This window comes from Gracilinanus agilis, chromosome 2, assembly GCF_016433145.1.
Source record: "Gracilinanus agilis isolate LMUSP501 chromosome 2, AgileGrace, whole genome shotgun sequence".
In the NCBI taxonomy this organism is placed as follows: domain Eukaryota; kingdom Metazoa; phylum Chordata; class Mammalia; order Didelphimorphia; family Didelphidae; genus Gracilinanus; species Gracilinanus agilis.
In genome coordinates, this window is record NC_058131.1 from 571,824,008 (window position 1) to 571,843,934 (window position 19,927).

Sequence of the window (19,927 nt, forward strand, 5' to 3'; positions counted from 1 at the left end):
TTTTACACTATACTACAATCTATTAAGAGTATAAAATAAAAAAGAATATACATTTAAAAATACTTTATTGCTTAAAAATGTCAACTATCATCTGAGCCTTTATCAAGTCCTAATTTTTTTGCTGGTGGAGTCTCTTTCTTCAATCTTGATGGCTACTGACTGATCAGGGTGTTGGTTGCTGAAGAGGAGGGTTGCTGTGGCAATTTCGTAAATCATTTTAATCAACTGACTCTTCCTTTCACTTGAACACTTTCAGGGTTATTAATAGGCCAGTGAATAATTTCAATATTGTTATGTCTCAGGAAATAGGGAAGCCAAAGGAGAGGAAGAGAGATGGGGGAACTGCTGGGTGGTGGAGCAGTTAAAACAAAAACATTTATCAAGTTAGCATTTCAGTCGTAAATTTAGTCTTATCCATGGATGCAGATCATGGAACCCTAAAACAATTACAATAGTAAAATCAAAGATCACAGATCACCATAACAAATATAATGATAAAGTTTGAAATATTGCAAGAATTACCAAAATGTGACACAGAGGCAGTGTTAGGGTATACTACTGGAAAAATGGCATCAACAGACTTGCTTGACATAGGATTAGCACAAACCTTCAACTGGTAGAAAAAAATACAAAACGGCAGAATCTGCAAACTTCAATAAAATGTAATATGGTCTCATGAGTCAGAAAGCTGGTGAATGTAACTATAGGGCAGTTAACTGAGATGCCCTTTGAAGAGGCAATAGTAATGTTGATTTCATTACTGCTCTCAGAACAAGGAGTGTGTATATGTTGGAGGAGAGAAGTGATGCAGCTGAGCAGAAAGTGGCCTTCAGTGGAACAGCAAGGTGGCAGGGCAGAAAATGGATGGGATGAAGATGAGGTTACTCAATTCCTGGTAAGCTGCTTGAGGGCCAAGAATGGCTCCCCCCCCACATATTAGGAATCACAAGTAACTGAGCCCAGCAAGTCCTGCTGAATAAAAAAATGAATGAATGTAGGCCTTAGCTGAAAGGGAAAAGTTAAAGAAGGAAGAGAGAACATCTATTAGGTGGAGAAGTGACTTCAGCATTTAAAAGAATGTTTCATAAATGAAAAATCCATATTACTTTTTCTAATTTATATCTAAATATGCATTTTGATTATATATTTGAACTTCTAATATGCTTGATTAAATTTTAAAGGGGCATAATGGATTATTCTATTTTATATTCAACCTATGTTATATCTCACAAAGTTGGGGGAAGGAGAGCATCAGTAAAATCAATATCCTTTTTTCTTGTCCTTTCCTGCTATACTTCATATATATATCTACATCTATCAAAAGAAGTTGTTTAATGAGGATTAGGCCATCTCTAAGGCTCCTTCTAATTCTAAATTCTATGAATTTTGGAAAGTTTTATTTTCTCCCTTTAGTTATACTAATAACTATAACATGTCCTTTTCATGTAATTATGCCTTACATTTAAATAGAATTTTATCGTTTTCCAGATCATATTCTACCTTTGTCATTAACTAGCTATGTGACCATTTAACTGCTCTAGGCCTTAATTTCCTAATAACTTTGTGTGTAAGACAGTAGAAATATCATTAAGCCCATATTACAGATGAAGAAACTACTACTCAGAGGTTAAGTGTCTTATAAAAAAGCAGACAGTATTTCACAGTTCAATAGGGACCAATTTTCAGTTTGAAATTCTTGGACTAAATTCTATAATGAATTTAGTAAGGAAGCTAATTGGGCATGTTAGCAACACACACAAATTCATTTGAAAAAACATAAGGTAATAGACCCTTTATAAAAATGGATTCTGGACATGTTTTAGACACATAGGAGAATCACTTCCTCTGAATGATGTGTAGAGTAGTCAGTGTATGAAGTCTGAAAACTTGCTTGGCTCAGCTATTCAACTCCACCAGAGCCCACTGAGAAACTTCTTTATATACATTTCATTTTTTTAGTAGAAGAGGCAAAATTTTCTACCAAGAAGTCTTTGACAGAACAATCAAATCCACAATGTTATTTAAGTCAGGTCCTTATCAACAGGCTGGACTATATATTACTCATGAGCCAACAAATGGCAATACTGATTTTCAAACAAAATTAGTGTCATGTTATTAATATATATGTTCATACTACATATGCACATATTTTCTAAATGATGTTTTTCAAGTGATATGGAAGTCCACTAAATCATGTTTTAAGTCCTCTTGTCAATTCGTTGTACACAAATAATTTTAGACCCCTGAGAGATTATGAATACCACTTGTTTCTAAAGTTGTAAATTCACATTAATATTTGCTTTAGGATAAAATACATAATAATGCTTACCAAAAGGTACTTAAACAGTATAAAGAACAATGATCTAAGAGTCAGGAAAGCTGTTTTCTAGTCTAGTACTTATTTGCCACTCACTAACTTGCTGAGTCACCATAAGCAAGTCACTGGAACTCCATTTCCTCATCTTCTAAATGAGAATAAACATTTACCGAAAAGACGTTTCAAAGATCAACTAAGAGTAAAGATATGAAAGCTCTTTAAAGGAATGCAACAGTAATGGGAGAAAGTGGGAAAGAAGCAGCTCTCAAACTATTCTACAAACAAATAAAATCATCAAAACACTTGGGTAAGAGTAAAGAAATATAGGTTGATCAGTGGAAGAGATTAGGACCACAATATACAGAAGCAAATGAAAATATCAGCAAAGTGTTCAGTAACCAGTTCCTACAGTAAAAACTCACCATGTGACAAAAAACTTCCAGGAAACTGGAAAGCTGGCAGAAAATCAGTACAAAATAATACTCACACCTTATACCAAGGTAAACTTCAATTGGGTATACAGTTTAGACATCATAAGCAAATTAGAAAAACAAGGGAGAAATTACCTTTCGGTTATATGGATAGAGGAAGAGTTCATGCCTCAAAAGCAAAGGGAGAAAAAAATGAACAATTTTGATAACATAAAATGTTAGGGTTTTTTCCGCACAAATAAAACTAATGTAGTTTAAAATTAGATGGCAAATGGTTACTGGAAAATTTTTTGCATCAAGTTTCTCTGTTAAAGGTCTCATATCCGAAATATGCAAGGAATTGGTTAAATTTATAAGACCATTTCCTAATAGATAAATGATAAAAAAATGAATAGGTAGTTTTCAAAGAAAGAAATGCAAGCTACCAGCAAACATAAGAAATATTGCTCCAAATCACTAATAATTAGAGAAATGCAAATAAAACAACTCTTATGTTCTACACCTCATACTTACCAGATTGGCAAAGGTAACAAAAGAGGAAAATGGCAAATAGTGGAAGGACTGTGGAAAAATAGGTACACTAAAGAACTGTTGGCGAATTGATTGTAAATTGGTCCAGCCATTCTGAAAAATTATTTAGAATGATGCCTCAAAAGTTACTAAATTGTGCATGGCCCCTTTTGGCCTAGCAATGCTACAACTAGGCCTATATTACAAAGAAATCAAAAAAAGAGGAAAAGGATCTATATGAACAAAAATATTTATGGCTAAATTAAGGTAATATGAATGGAGTAGGATATTGCATCATAAAAATGACAAAATGGACAGTTTCAGAATAAACTAGGAAGAGCTCTTATGAACCAATACAGAGTAAAGTAAGCAGACCTAATAATAACGATGATAGGTAGCATTTAAAAAGCATGTAAAGTTTACAAGGCACTTTACATAGATGATTTCACTTGATTCTCACAACAACCCTGTGATGTGGGTGCTATTTTTACCCAATTTTACTCAAGAGGAAACTGAGACTAAATAATTTGTCTAGGGTAATCAGTCAGTAAGAGTTAGAGGAAGGATTTTAACTCAGGTTCTTTCTGCCTCTAAATCTCCCAGTCTATACAGTGTTCCATTTAGCTGCTTCTAGCAAGTCAGAAAACAATTTATGAAATTATAACAAACTTAATTTTTTTAAAAAACCTTAATAATCTAGACTTTAGAACTCTGATCAAAACAATTATAAAAGAACATGCCGGGGGCAGCTGGGTGGCTCAATGGATTGAGAGTTAGGCCTAGAGGCGGGAGGTCCTGGGTTCAAATATGACCTCAGACACTTCCCAGCTGTTTGACCCTGGGCAAGTCACTCGACCCCATTGCCCACCCTTACCACTCTTCCACCTAGGACCCAATACACAGAAGTTAAAGATTAAAAAAAAAAAAAAACATGCCAAAGGACAGAAGATAAAAGTGGGCTATTCACTTCCTGCCTCAGTAGTAATGAACTTAAAATGCATAATGAGACATGTATTTTTGGATTTGGCCCAATGTGGAAATTTGTTTTGCTAGGCTATGCATACAGTTTTTAAATTTTTTTTCAAGTGTCAGGGAAGAGAAATGGGAAGGTAGATAATAAATGAATATTAAAAAAAATTTAAATAACATGATATATCATCAATGGGAATATATGCAGAATGTTCCCCCTTTTTAAACTCTGATCTCTTTAGTTGAAAATACCCATAATATGCTGACTTATTAGAAAAATATGGAAAGTCTTGAAGTAACAGATAAAAAGATTTGGGGACAGAACATAGATAATCTTCACTTCTCCCTATCTACTTCCTTTTCTTCCAGAGGGGAACAGTTCTCATTTACTCAATGGTTGGCCACATCCTGTCTCACAAACTACTTCCTAGGAGGAGCAAGTAAGAGTACCTTAGGAAGACCCTTAACTCTATATATATTCAACAAATATCTCAACACCTACAGTAGGTCAGTATGGTAAATCAGCCAAAATAAACAAAACCTACCACAGGAGACGTGATTAAGTGCTATGAAGACTATAAAAACAGTTAGAAGACACAGAATCCTTGTCTTCAACATGTTTCCGGGCAATTTGGAGAAAGAGAAAAAACCTATATAAAAAAGATAAGTTATATTGTGGTATGAAGTAAAGAACTCTAGACTCCGAGCTATGTGGAGACCAAGGCTCTCACCCTGCCTCTCTTCTGTAGCCAAGAACACGTCTCTTCAGTACTTTCAAGTTTCTACTTCTTCATCTGTAAAAAGATAGGGTTGGACTAGATGAGCTCTGAGTCCCCTTTGAGCCCTGATAGCCTATGATTTTATAACAATACAAGGTAGTAAACAATAGTTCAATGATACATTACTTCGGGGCTAACCTGCTCTAGAAGGGTTCAGAGATTATCTACAGTGTAGGCTGGACTTTTAAGGATGGATAATATCTAGCTAAGCAGAGAAGAGAGAAGCTGTTCTGAATAGGATGAATGTTATGAACAAAATTAAGAGAGCTAGAAAAAGCCCAAGATTTGTTTGGTCAGTAAATGACCAGTTTGAGAGAGAAGAGGGAAAGACAAATAGAATACACTAGAGCAGTGATAGGCACACTGCGGCCCCCTGAAATGGCGCACAACATTATTCCTAATCTGACGAATACAATGAGTAGGATACAATACAATGAAACTTCCAAAGAGTTGCCTTAGAAACAGACTGACAGATGAGCATTTCCTTTCCTTTGGGCCCCTCTTTAAAAGGTTTGCCCATCACTGCACCAGAGGATAAGCATGCAATGAGAGACAGGTCTGAAAAAGTAATTTGGAGACAGACTGTGAAGGACTTTGTATGTAAGGCTTTTGTGTTAAGTTTGGTTGTTTTCCTGAAGGCAATGGAGAATATTGCAAGTGCCCTATGTAGACATTAACATATAATGGATTAAGAAAAGGAATACTCATTTCCATAAGCATTCCCCAACCCTTTGGCTTCCTTCCAAAATCAGTCAAATCCTATAGGGCGGTGGTATCATTCTCAAATAGAAAGGGGGACTGGGGTGTCACTAAACCAAATACAAGGATCCCTGCAATCTATATACTGACTTAGAAAACTTTGTATTAGCAATATCTTTGTTTTATTGTATGTTTATTTTGTTAAATACCTCCCAATGACACTCTCATCAGGTGCTACCCATTTGTGTGACACTTCTGTGGTAGGGAAATAAGTAACTTACTTCTCCATCCCTCACAGGAGGGGATCAAAGCTTAAACAAATCCTACTCTTCCCAGGCTTACTTAGCAAAACACAAATCACAAATGAAATGATTTCAGAATCTTCCCTTCCGTGACTTCCCATTGTCCTTAGGTATAGAGTTCTTTGCTCTTCAGAGACAAAATTTTTATTCTTACTATGCTGTATACCATGGAGAGGAATGAGGTCTATAAACTACCTTCTGCTTTCAACACTTGGCAGGCTCCCACACATACTTCCTCCTCTTTGGAATTTATAATCACTTCCTCCCAAAGAGGTCAGAGGTTTCTCATATGTAATCCTCAACATTCCAGTGAAGCAAGCAAGGAGAGCCTGGGGTTTACTACCTCTGACTGAAGGAGCTGGAACAGAGAGGTTAAAGGAAGTCACCCAAGGTCACAGTTAATTGGTAGCACAATCAAGCTTGAAATCCAAGTCATCTGATCTACTTTGGGGTGCTCTTTCCACCAGTTCAGCAAGTTTTTCTCTGGTCCATCTGTCAACTTCACATGATAAGAATGTTACATTATTAGAGAATAGTTGCTAAGCAATCCATTAAACTAGGTACCATGAATAATATATAAATAGGTATCAAATGATAACATTTGTATTATCCAGTGGAATTTTGTTGGCTCTGGGAGGGGGGAGGGAAGAGGGAAGGGAAAGAAAATGAATCATGGAAACATGGAAAAATATTTTTAAAATAAAATTGAAAAATAAATAAACTGGGTACCACTAAATGTTTAAATGGACAAACCTTCTGCTCCACAAGGTCAAAGATTCTTACCTTTCTAGAATAATTTTTCAGCAAATATTTAATATAAGCTAGGTATGGTGGGGAATTTTTTCTCCCTGATCTGTCATTTCATGAGCTTTCCTTGAGTAACTTACTCTACCATTTCACAGTTGTACATTCTCTGTAGCCCATGGTCTTGGAAAATTGCCTTGGGAACTGAGAGGTTAAATGACCTGTCTAAGGAAACACAATTAGTTATTAGACTGGGACTTACAGCCAGGCATCTTATTCCACCCCCACTCCAAGTCTTCTCTCTTCATTGCATCTTTTTTCATAACAGAAATGTATTTTCTAATTTCTTAAGTTTTTCTTATTGAGAACTTAACCATCAATATTTAAATACACAAAGAATAGGAAAGAGGACTATTTAAGAAACTATGGACTTGTGCTTCAATAGGCATTTTATGAGACATGTGGTCATCTTCTATTGCAGTGTTTGTGATAAGCATTTGCAAAAAGATGACCGTAAAAATAACTGCACTTACATATGTTATAAAGAATGACAAATTCGAGAATTCATGCCTTCTGCAAATCTGACAACTATGTTATCTGAGTCTTCAAGTAACTGACAGATCTGGGCAGCACAGGTCCAAAAACAAAAGTACTGAAAAACTCCTTAAGACTCTCCAAATGAAATCATATTCTGGGTCTTCAAAAGCAAATGTGGGATTATGATTGTATGGTGAAAAAATGTGGTTCAGGGTCAAGGAAAAGGAGAGGCCAAAATCCAGTACAAAGCACAAGTCAAAGAGGAATTCCTTTTAAATGGTGATGACCTCCAGATGCAAATGTCTTTGCTGATTAAAGATGATATGGCTATGGAGGCCTGAAGACTCTCCAAAGAAAAGACTGAGAAAATAGTAGACACAATATGTGTATATATATGTGTATATATATACACATATATATATAGTACAGCTGTATATATATGTGTGTATATACATATACACACATATATATACAGCTGTACTGTTTACAAAAAGATGGCAATAAAGTGAACAAAGATGGGAAAGTAGTTGAACTAAACCAAGCACACATAAAAGTTTATGAAGAAGGTGGCAATTTTAAAGGCATTTGAGGGCTCAGCTTTTAAGGTATCTGAAGAAGTGAAAGGAGCAAAAAAAAAATCACAAATTTCATTATTATCAAAGAAAAAGGTAACACACAAAACATTAACAATGCCGGTTTAAATAGCTATTTTCCAATCTCTAGATGATTTTTAAGAGAATAATCAACACACTGTTGTACCCAAATTTTAATACCTAACCCAGGTTCATGGCCGGAGGAAGAACCACACTGACAATGCAATATGCAAGAAGAGGCTCATTCTTTACTAGCAATAATAGCTAGGGTCGCTAGGCAGAGAGGCATGCCTGAATGACCCCTTGGAATTCTCAGCCAAGAGTTTATATAGAAATGTTTGGGGAAGGGGGTTGGTACATCAAGGTAGTGTCAGGGACAGGTGGTCAGGAAGCATCTGGGGAGGGGGGTTTCAGGGTCAGGGGGCTGGAAGCATTTGGCAAACATACATTAAATAGGCAAATATTGTAAAGCAGGCAAACATAGACAAACATTCCTCAAGAAAGTTAATATTTATCAGATAAGATAGCTTCAGTTTTAGGTTTATGATAGGGGGAGATAAGGAAGACTGTGCTGGGAAACCTTGGGGGCTGGGGGTAGCTAGCCCAGGCCAGAAATAGTTCAGTAGACTGCCAGACTGATTTTTAAATCCAACAACACAAAGAAGGTATCCTTGATATAGGTCTGAGAAGACAATTGGTAGGCTTAAAAAAAAAACAAAACCCTTCTGTCTTAGAATTGATACTAAGGATAGGTTCTCCAAGGCAGAACAGTAAGGGCTAGGTAGTTAGGGTTAAAGGGTTAAGTGACTTGCCCAGAGTCACATAGCTAAAAGTGTCTGAGGCCATATTTGAACCCAGGACCTCCCATCTCCAGGTCTGGCTCTCTAGAAGAGCCAGCCTAACTGCCCCAATAGTGCTATATTTTTAAACTGAGATTTCATTCAAATGATTTCACTTAAATGAGGTTTCACTCATGGAAAACCAAATTGATATACCTATTTCTACTCTATATTTAGTCTAAAAGAAAGTGAAAAATATTGTTTTAAATGTGATCATTTAACTGGTCTTTTCTTTGCCAAAACATTCCTACAATCCTCATGATTGCCTCTTACTGTTTTCTAAAAACTAAATCCTATCAGAAGGAACCCAAAGTCTCAGAAAACTAATACTGGTAATGATCCTAGAGTACAAGTGGCTATGTACCAAAATTCAAAAATCCTTAACCAGAACTATGCATATTCGACACATGGTAAGGGGCAGAAATTGGCTTGTTCTTGGGATGGGGACCTTTAAAATAGGTTCAATGAATTATTCCTCATCTTCATTAGAAAGTTAAAAGATACCTTTTGTAAAAAGAGAAAATGAAATTTTGGTTATTAAAAAAAGATATCAGTAAGATTTTATTTTAAAAAGTGTATTTAGATTTTCTCTACCCTGCACCATAGGACATGTCACTGGGGTACCATGATGCAGCACAAAAAACAGTGCCCTGTATCCAGGAGGCTGGGGTTCTAGTACCAGATCTGACACCAGGAGTGGGCCAGTCACTTCTCCAACAGGTCAATTTTCTCCCCATGGAAGAGGTTGATGATAGCAGCACTGACATAAAATCTTAAGGTCTGCTAAAGCACTGACCCAGGAATCTCATCTACTTGCTATCTTTCTGATGAGTCCTCTCTCCCTTTGGGTTGAGGCAGATTAAGCTTCATCCATGGCCCAATTCCCAACACAGTGCTTTAAATGTAGATTAAGAACATTCATAAACTAAAGTCACTAACCCCACTGTTGCCACAAACATCTTCAGAAAAAAAAATCTATCTTTAGCACTTCACAGTAAAGAAACTTCTGATTTCCCAGTGGCACAAGCAAGACAGATGTCTGTGGCAGGGGAACTAAAGAGAATCTATATTGGGATCTACTATATGGCAGTTGTTTCCTAGGCACTTTTGGGAGCCTCCTGCTTGGCTGAAAATAATTCCTTCACTTCCTGAGTGTCCTGAAAAAATGCAAGCATGTCCGGCATCACCTCTATTCTAAATCTGATAGGATAAAGAACAGCTGAAGAGTCCAGTCACTAGAAGTTCTCTGGGAGATAAGAAAGTTCCCTCCTAATCTGATTCTAAGTCACTGCACTCCGGATCTTTATGGATAAGAGGATATGTTTTGAATTTAAATAAACTTTGAAACCTGCAAAAACTCTTTCAGCAGCAAACTGAATAAGCCCCTTCCAGAATAATTTACTCACAAACTCAAGATCTGGTCCATTAAATGAAACAGACTTTAAGGGTCACCAGTGTGGCTTCTTCCTCTACAGTGGCAGAGTATAACTTCTCTATAACTTTGTAGACAGAGATCAAGATTTGTGACCAAAATGTTCACCCATTTGGCCATTTGGTCAACCAGTGATAGGTCTCTTCAGAAATTGGCTAGATGTGTTCTCAGAGTATAGACATACAGCACATCACTAAACCTCTATTCAAAACCTTTGTAGTTTATAACCTCCCTTCCAATATAATATGGTACTTATAAATCTTATTTGAAGGTTAAATTCTTCATTTATATCCCTCACACACATCACAAGTGCTACCACTAATTTTAAAAACACATTTCCAGCTGTGTGACCCTGGGCAAGTCACTTGACCCCCATTGCCCACCCTTACCACTCTTCCACCTATGAGACAATACACCGAAGTACAAGGGTTTAAAAAAAAAAAAAAAAACACATTTCCTTTGAAGGACCTGTTTGGCCTCAAATTTGCCATGGCCCAACATTTTCCCTCTTCTTAACTTTCCAGGAACAAGATCCCATCCGTCAATACAATTCAGAAGAGTGGCCGGAACCCTGATAACTGCTTCCTCAGTATCCATCATATTTCTTTGCAGGTTTTAGTTAGTCAACATGAAACTCCAGATGTTAGTGCTCTGTGAGAATATTTCCCAGCCTTAAAATCATTCCCTTGGGGCCTACCTTCAAACACAAAGGACTGTTAAGGAAGACAGAAATTTGCTGATACCTTCCCATAGTGCATTTAATGTTTCCTTAGGAGGAAACTGGGCACTTTAGCTCTGTAATTTCAAAGAGAAAGCTCCTGAAATTCTATGTTTCAGTTACAATAAAATATAGAATCACATTTAAATTTTCTAAAAGTAGAATTCCTTCTCATCCAAATCTTCCACAAAAAGAAAAAACACACACACAGAGATTTACAGTTTTGTTTTGGGATACCAATATATTCAATTTCAGGCTTCTAATTCCATTTATTCCGTAATATACATTTGCATGATTCCAGATCACTTGAAAGCAATCATTTACACCACACCCTTTTCTGAATTTCCAGGAACAAGTTAGTAAAAACATAAATGGCAGATACAAAAAATATAGTGCAGAAGTTTAAAATGAATATACTCTTAGAATAACATGACATATTTGCTTTACTTTCACCATCCAGTTAATAGATCATAACTGCTATATATGTCAGATCCAGGAAAGGTCTCTTCCTCCTCAATGACAAATCATGTCACAAATTGCTGAAAACCCAATGGGAACAATGATTGGGAGGAAATTAATTGTGTTTTGTCTTCTTTGTATCCAGTGCCTGGGACACAGTAAATGCTTGCTACATCTTCCTTGATTATCTAAATTCCAGTGTCATGACATAAATCAATTTTGCATCAACTACATATAACAGGCATTTACTCACCTCACTAGCACCTCTACAATAGGCAGACTCTTCCAACTTAGAAAAGCCCTCAAAACACCACCTAACCCAATCTTCTCATCTAAGCTTTGTCTCTGTTTAATCAATTCTAATACTTTACTTTGTAAAGTATTTTATAGTTTATTAAACTATTTCACTACGTTATCTAGTTTAACCTTCATAATCTGGTAGAATAATTGGCAGTCCAACCCTTGCATCTGAACTACTTTGTATATGTATCCATTGTTTGAATACAAATATTTATATCTATCTATCTATATATAACTTTGCTTGCCATTTTATGGTTTATAAAACTATTTCTCACACATGATCTCATTTGATCCTCATAGCAATCTTGTAAAATAAGCAATCCAATTCTCTCATCTCAACTTCTCCATATTTGGATTTATGCAGTGGGTATATGGTGAGTAGCTAAAAGTTCAAATGGAGGAGAAGCTAAGGGAAATCAAAGTGCTAGAAAATATAAGAAGAAATTCCTTTCTGAAAAGCATCCTTTGTACTTTTGTGGAAAACTAGTCCTTCCACACCCTTAAGACAAAAGAATTTCCATCTCTTCCAAGATAGGATCACAGGATCTAGAGCATGAAAGGACCTTTGGTGCCATCTAGTCCAAATTTTCCTTTTACAGATAAGGAAACTGAGGTTTAGGGAGGTTACAAAATTTTCCCGAAGTCACATAGGTGACTATTGGAGATAGATTTGCAACCCAAGTCTTCTGACTTCATCTTTCTCTTCACACTTAAACTAGGTTGGAATAACCACACTCAAAAAATAAAAGCAAATTAAAAGGTGAATAAAGTTCATTATACTACTTTAAAATTATATCACTATCAAACTCCATGTCTTCCTGGACAGCAATATGGAACCACAAAGGGCCATCAAACTATGCTTACCCTTTTAGCCATCAATACCACCACTGAGTCTGTATTCCAAAGAGACAGGGAGAAAAAGACCTACTAGTACAAAAATATTTTTAGAAGCTCTTTTTGTAGTAGCAAAGAAATGAAAATGAGGGTTTATCTATCAGTTGGGGAATGCTGAACAAGCTATAATGGGCTATTGTACCATATGAAATGATGAACAGGATAAATTCAGAAATTACACGAACTAGTGCAAAATGAAGTGAGCGAAACCAAGAGAACAGTGTATATAATGCTGGAAATGCTGTAAGATGATTGATTGTAAAGAACTAAACTGTTATCAGCAAAGCAAGGCTCCAAGATATCCACAAGGGACTCATGATGAAAAACACTCCCCACAACCAACTGTTAGAGTCTGCAGATCAAAGCATTCCATCTTTGACTTTATTTCCTTCATGAGTTTTTTACCATATGTTTAATATATGTCACCTGTCAGGGCATGAGCAACATGGAAATATGTATTGCGTGTAATAACTGTAACAACTCATATAGACTATTTACTACTGATGGGGGGGCAGGGAGGAGACTGAATTGAAAAATGTAAAAAAACAATTGTCAAAAATTATTTTTGTGTGTAATTGCAAAAAAAAATTTTTAATTAAAAAAACCCATGTCTTCCTTAAGGAAATAATTTGCTTAGAAAACATGCAAAGAATCATAAATCATCAAAGTTGGAAAAGTATCAGCACCTGTCTTTACAGATAAAAAAACTCTCAGTCTTGGAAAGGTTAAATAACCTACCAGTCACCCACATTTGGCAGGCAGCAGTGCTAGTACTTAATCCAGGGTCCCTGGCTTCTGCCCTCAGTCCTCTCTACTACCACCCCAGGGCCCACAACTTCAGGCAAAGTCTCCTAGACTTCACTGCACCAAACAGCCAAGGGAAGTCTACCTTCCTTATTTCAGGATTCATTTAAGGGAAGAAAAAACAACTTTGACACATGAATAATCATCAAGCTGGATTCAACTCTATTAAGTCATCATCTGGTGTTGGTTTCAGAAGTTTTTATTCAAACATGCACCTCCCTTTACCACACACACTCCATTTCTTGGCTCCAGGGATTTTCTCTGGCTGAATCCCAAGCTTGGAATGTTTTCTCTCCCCATTTCCTCCTACTGGATTCCCTGGATAGAGTGCTAGGCCTGGAGTTAGAAAGACCTGAGTTCAAATATGACCTCAGACACTAGCTCTTTAATCCTAGGCAAGTCATTTAACCCTCTTTGCCTCAGTTTCCTCATCTGTAATATGAGCCAGAGAAGGAAATGGCAAACGACTCCATATCTTTGCCAAGAAACCATCCCCCCAAAAAAGGGGTTACAAAGAGTTAGATACAACTGAAAATGACTAAACAACTACTAAATAAAATTCCACCTTCTACAAGTAGCCTTTCCCAAACTCCTCTTAATTCTAGTACCTTTCTTCTGATCATTATTTCCTAATTATCCTGTATCTGTTTACTTATATATATTAGTTGGTTTCTTGTCTTCCCATTGTAAGCTCCTGAAGAGCAGGGACTGTCTTTTGCCTCTTTTTTGCAACCTCAGGGCTTAGCATAGTGCCCATGATAGGCACTTAATAAATGTTTATTTACTGACTGACTAAATATGGTTTGTAATTTCAAGTCTTTAGATTTTGGTAGATGCTTACTGTACACTGATTTTAATAACTATTTCCAAATAAAATGCTTCCAAGGTCCTTATCTTTGCTGGAAATAACTACCACAGGACACAGTTGAGATCAATTAGATTTCCAGAATAAGCAAAGGAAAAGAACAAAAGTTTGAGAAACAAGGCTTCAGTAAAACAATGAAAGTGTTGCAATTTCTGCCTAAATCAACATTTTGTGTTCCAAAGACCTTTCCTTTTGCAAATGGAACTTACACATCACCCTACTATGGACCAAATTTATCTGGTACAGAAGGATGTCTCTAGGAATGTAGAATGTTAAGAACATTCCAAATTGGAATATCAAGAGTACTTCCATTTTCCCACCCAAATAATCAATATTTTGGGGACAGAGTCCCCAAATAATGAAAGGAAAGTTGAAGAGAGGATAGAATTTCTCTGTTTTTGGCCATGTAACTTTCAAGTTACAAGATATTTCCACGTCACTTGGAATGACTTCACAGTCCTAATTCCTTACCAGCTGAGGAAATTGTTTAATCTGTTATCAACAGGAAAATAAGAATGCAAAGAATAAATTTTAACTAAAAGTTTTTCTTATGATGTGAGATTTTAGATTAATTCTTAAATATAACTAGCCAAATAGTAATTACCCAAGTTCCCAAAATGGAAGTTTACTATGGAATAAACAACACATGGACAAATAATTTTGAGTCTACTGCAACCATTCAATTTAACCAATTAATTGGCTTGCTATTAAAGGGTTTAAATTTTTATTAAAGGTTTTGAAATGTTCTCACCAATAGCTAAGTCTAAAATAGATAATTCCATTATCCTTTCAATTAAGAGTTTCTTACTTTTAATTATTTTGAGCACCCCAGTTTCTGAAACTGAAAAACTTTTTAAAATGCTCCCACTTATTAAATTTCAACACTGTATATGGTATAATAATTTCCTTTATTCTAAAATACCTTTTTATAAGACTACAGAACAAGAAAAAAGACTTTCAATTTTTTTCTTAGAAAGATTTTTGGATTATAACCGTGCTCTTTGTGGTAGCAAAAAATTGGGGGCAGCTGGGTAGCTCAGTGGAGTGAGAGTCAGGCCTAGGGACAGAAGGTCCTAGGTTCAAACCCGGCCTCAGCCACTTCCCAGCTGTGTGACCCTGGGCAGGTCACTTGACCCCCATTGCCCACCCTTACCACTCTTCCACCTATGAGACAATACACCGAAAGTACAAGGGTTTAAAAAAAAAATGGAAAATGAGGGGATGCCCTTCAATTGGAGAATGGCTGAACAAATTGTGGTATCTGTTGGTGATGGAATACTATTGTGCTAAAATGAATAATGAACTGGAGGAATTCCATGTGAACTGAAATGACCTCCAAGAATTGATGCAGAGTGAAAGGAGAACCAGGAGAGCATTATATACAGAGATGGATACACTATGGCACAATCTATTGTAATGGCTTCTCTACTAGCAACAATGCAATGATAGGACAATTCTAAGGGACTTATGAGAAAGAACACTATACACATCCAGAGAAAGAACTGTGGGAGTAGAAACACAGAAGAAAAACAAGTGCTCATGGTTTGATGGACATATGATTGGGGATGTAGACTCTAAACTGGTGATGGCAAGCCTATGACACGTGTGTCAGCACTGACATGCATAGCCATTTTTTATGACATGCAGCGAGAAGTATGGGGTCACATGCCAAGGATGAAACATTTGCTGTAGTGTAGTATAGACACTCTGTGCACTATAGATGACAATTCTACCTATATTAATTTACCTATTTTTGTTTATTAAATACAGTTATATATTACAATTATACATTTTTGTTACTTAAACCATAAATATTGCGAAATTATGTTTTTTTCTTGAAGTGACTCACCACCGGAGTTATATTCAGTTTTTTGGTGAATTTTGACACACCAAGCTCAAAAGGTTGCCCATCATTGCTCTAAACAATCACCAAGGATAATGGTCTGATTTGGAGTGTTCATTTTATGTTGGGGAGCAATAGGGGAAAAAGGGAGTGGGGTGTTGAGTATAGTGGGAAAAAACACTGACTTATTGCATGAAAGCATTGCTATAACCTATATTAAGAATATTTACCCACGGGGGGGGGGGGAGGAAGGGAAGGAGGGAGAAAATCTGAATCCTGAAGTGAAAGAAAACAATTATCAAAAATTATTTCGACATGCAACTGAAAAATTAATTTAAAAAGGAAATAATTGGTTTTAAAGCCAAGTAATCTAAGTTAACAAATAATTCACTGCACCAACAACCAATATGAATCTAATTTCTCAACTATATAAGGAATTTAGTCAAATTTACAAGAGTTAAGAGTCATTCTCCAATTAATAAATTGTCAGATGATATCAATAGTTTTCAGAGAAATAAATCAAAACTATCAATAGCCATGTGGAAAAATACTCTAAATCACAAATAATTGGAGAAATGCAAATCAAAACAACTTTGAAGTTCCAAATAGCACCCATCAGAGTGACTAAGAAGACAAATAATGAAAATGACAAATACTGGAGGGGATGCGGGAAAGCAAGTATACATACATAATACACTGATAGTAGAGGTATGAACTAATCCAACCGTTCTGGAAAGCAATTTGAAACTATGTCCAAAAGGCTATTAAACTGTGTATACCCTTTGTACCCTTTGACCTAGCACAAGCAATACCACTACTAGAGCTATGCCCCAAGGAAATCTAAGAAAGAGGAAAAGTTTTTATATGTTCAAAAGTATTCATATAGCAGCTCTTTCTGGGATGGAAAAGAATTAGAAACAATGGATGCTCATCAACTGAGGAATGGCTGAACAAATTATGGTATACAAATGTAATTAAATACTATGGTGCTATAAGAAATGATAAAAAATATACCCTTAGAAAAACTGACATAAAGTAAAGTTATCAGATCCAGGAGAACAATTGACATGGTAACAGCAATTTTCTTAAAAAGATAATCAACTTTGAAAGACTTTGTAACTGATCAACACAATGACACACCACAATTCCAAAGGACTCCACAATGAAATATGCTGTCCACATCCAGAAAAAAACCTAATAGATTCGAAGTATAAATTAAAGGAATTTTTTTCTCCTTTCTTTTTCTTGCTTTTCTTTTTAGGGGATATAAGAAGAAACACATGGCTAATGCAAAAATATGTTTTCCATGCCTACACCTATTAGTAATAGATTTTTGTTTTTCTTGCCTTTTCACTGAGTGGTGGAGAGAATAAGGGGAGAGATTTTGCAACTAAAAAAAAAGAGAATAAAAAAGTCTCTATGCTTTAAAAAAATCAACTTACATTTATTAAGAACCAATTATAAGGGGGCAGCTGGGTAGCTCAGTGGATTGAGAGCCAGGCCTAGAGATAGGAAGTCCTAGGTTCAAATCTGACCTCAGACACTTCCCAGCTGCGTGACCCTGGGCAAGTCACTTGACCCCCATTGCCCACCCTTACCAATCTTCCACCTATGAGCCAATACACAAAAGTTAAGGGTTTAAAAAAAAAAAAAAAAAGAACCCATTATATACCAGGCCCTAGAGATACAAGTAAAAATGGAGAAAGGAGGTAGATTAGGAAATGTCTTGTGTGGAAAGTGTCACTTAAGCTGAGCTTCAGAAAGCTTGGGAACTTAAGTAGCAGAGAAAAAGGAGTGCATTATAGGCACAGCCTGTACAAAAGCATGCAAATGGGAAATGGCATGTCATTTGTGAACTGAATGTGGATAGCATGCTTCATCACAAGTCCTTTGGAATGGTGATGGTGTTACAGGGGTGCAAATGGTGAACCCCTGGGTTCAGGAAGGAAACCATTCTCAAGAATGAGAAGACTCCAAACTTAGCTTAAAAGTAAAAAGAAAGATTAGTAAGATAGGATTAATGGCCAGCAAGACAGCATGAGTGGAACAGCCATGGGAGGCTGCTCCCAAGTACCCCAGTTCTCGCCCTTTTGTATCATGTGTGCACATGACTCCTTGCACTCAGGCATTCAGTGGGTGCAGGGTCTGTCCAAGACCCTCAGGGCTTAGACTGTCCAGGTGCATTCCAGTGGTGTATATCTTGGTCTATCTCAACTTAAAGGAATTCCAAGAACAATGGTCTTTGCCTGGGGAGTCACCAGGGCAGAAAGGGGGAAGGGAATTTCCTCGTTCACAGCCTGTCTGAGTTAAGGGGTTCAGGGTCCCTGCCATCTCTGCACAATGCCCATGTCAATGGGTCATTTTGTTGATCAGTTACAAAGTCTCTCAAGGTTGATTATCTTTTTTTAATTGCTATTACTGTATAAAATGTTCTGATTCTACTTTGTGTCAGTTCATATAGGTCTTCCTAGGTTTTTCTGAGATCATCCCCTTCATCATTTCTTAAAGCACAATAACAAAAACGACATTTTTGCTAGACCATAAATAAAGCTGGAAAGATAGGTTGGAGCTAGGTTGTAATGGTCTTTAAATGTTAAAAGAAGACTCTTCATTTTTACCCTTAGAATAGGAAACTACTGGTGTTTCTTGACTAAGAGTAATTTATTCACACCTATGCTTTAGAAAAAATTACTTTGGCAGCTGTGTGGAAGATGGATTGAACTGGGGAGACAAACAGGAAGATTGATTAGGAGGCTACTGCAACAGCCTAGGTGAGAGGTGTGGACAGCCTAACCTCAGGCAGGGGTGCTGTGAATGAGGAAAAAGGGAGGAGTGTTGTGAAGGAAGAATCAATAAGATTTGAAAACTGACTAGATACAGACAGAAATATAGAGGGAAATGTTAAAGATACTTTAAGGATGGTGGTATGCCCAACAGAAATGAGGAAATATAAATACAAATAAAATACAGAATTGTTTTTTGGCCAGGTTGAACCTGAGAAGCCTCCAGGAAAACATCCCCAGCAGAACAAGGAATTCAGAAAAAAGATTAAGGAGGATTATATAGATAGGGGAATCATCTATTTAGAAATGATGGGTGAACCTACCTGAATTGACCAACTCTCTAAGGGAGAGTAGAGAGAGAGAATGTCCCAAGGCAAAACCTAGGGGGATACACTCACTGGCTGGGACTAGGATGATGAATTACCACTTGCTCCTGAGAAGAAGCATATGGGCAGGTAAGAGAAACAAGAAGAAACTGCAGCACCACAAAAGCCTCCAGACTCCAGGCCTGGCATTCTATCTACTGTATCTATCTATGCTACCTAACTGCCTATATTCCAAGTCTTTTTACCCCCAAGTTCAACATTCAATCTACAATGCCATGTCCTAATTTTCAGATATGGAGAGATAATGCAAAGAAAGGACCAATATCACTAATTTTCTTGATACAAAAGTGTTAAATGAAAGACTGTCAAAAAGATAATAGAAATGTAGCCCCAAAGCATTCATTTTGCCCAACATGGATTTCTACCAGATACCCAAGGAGAATTCAAAATTAGGGAAACAAATCTGGCCTTAGACACTTCCTAGTTATGACCCTGGCTCGGTAAATCACTTAATCCTATTTGCCTAGCCTTGCCCTCTTTTGACTTAGGATGGATGCTAAGACAGAAGGCAGGAGTTTAAAAAAAATTAGGGGAACAATTTCCACAATAATTCATTTAAATATCATAAATCTAAAGCCAAGTTTTAGTATTATTTATAACAACAAAAAAACATGCAAAGTTTTCCTAGTAAAAATAAGAAATGAAGCAAGGAAGTGAAGCATGGTCCCATTATTATTATTTGACACAAGACTAAAAATATTAGCTAAAATAATAAGCCTAAAA

General features: G+C 36.5%; 1 protein-coding gene across 1 annotated transcript in view; it reads right to left on the bottom strand.

Moving 5' to 3' along the window:
• MAP2K1 (mitogen-activated protein kinase kinase 1) overlaps positions 1 to 19,927 on the bottom strand; it is a 108,988-nt gene that overhangs the window by 73,133 nt on the left and 15,928 nt on the right. The window lies entirely within an intron of this gene.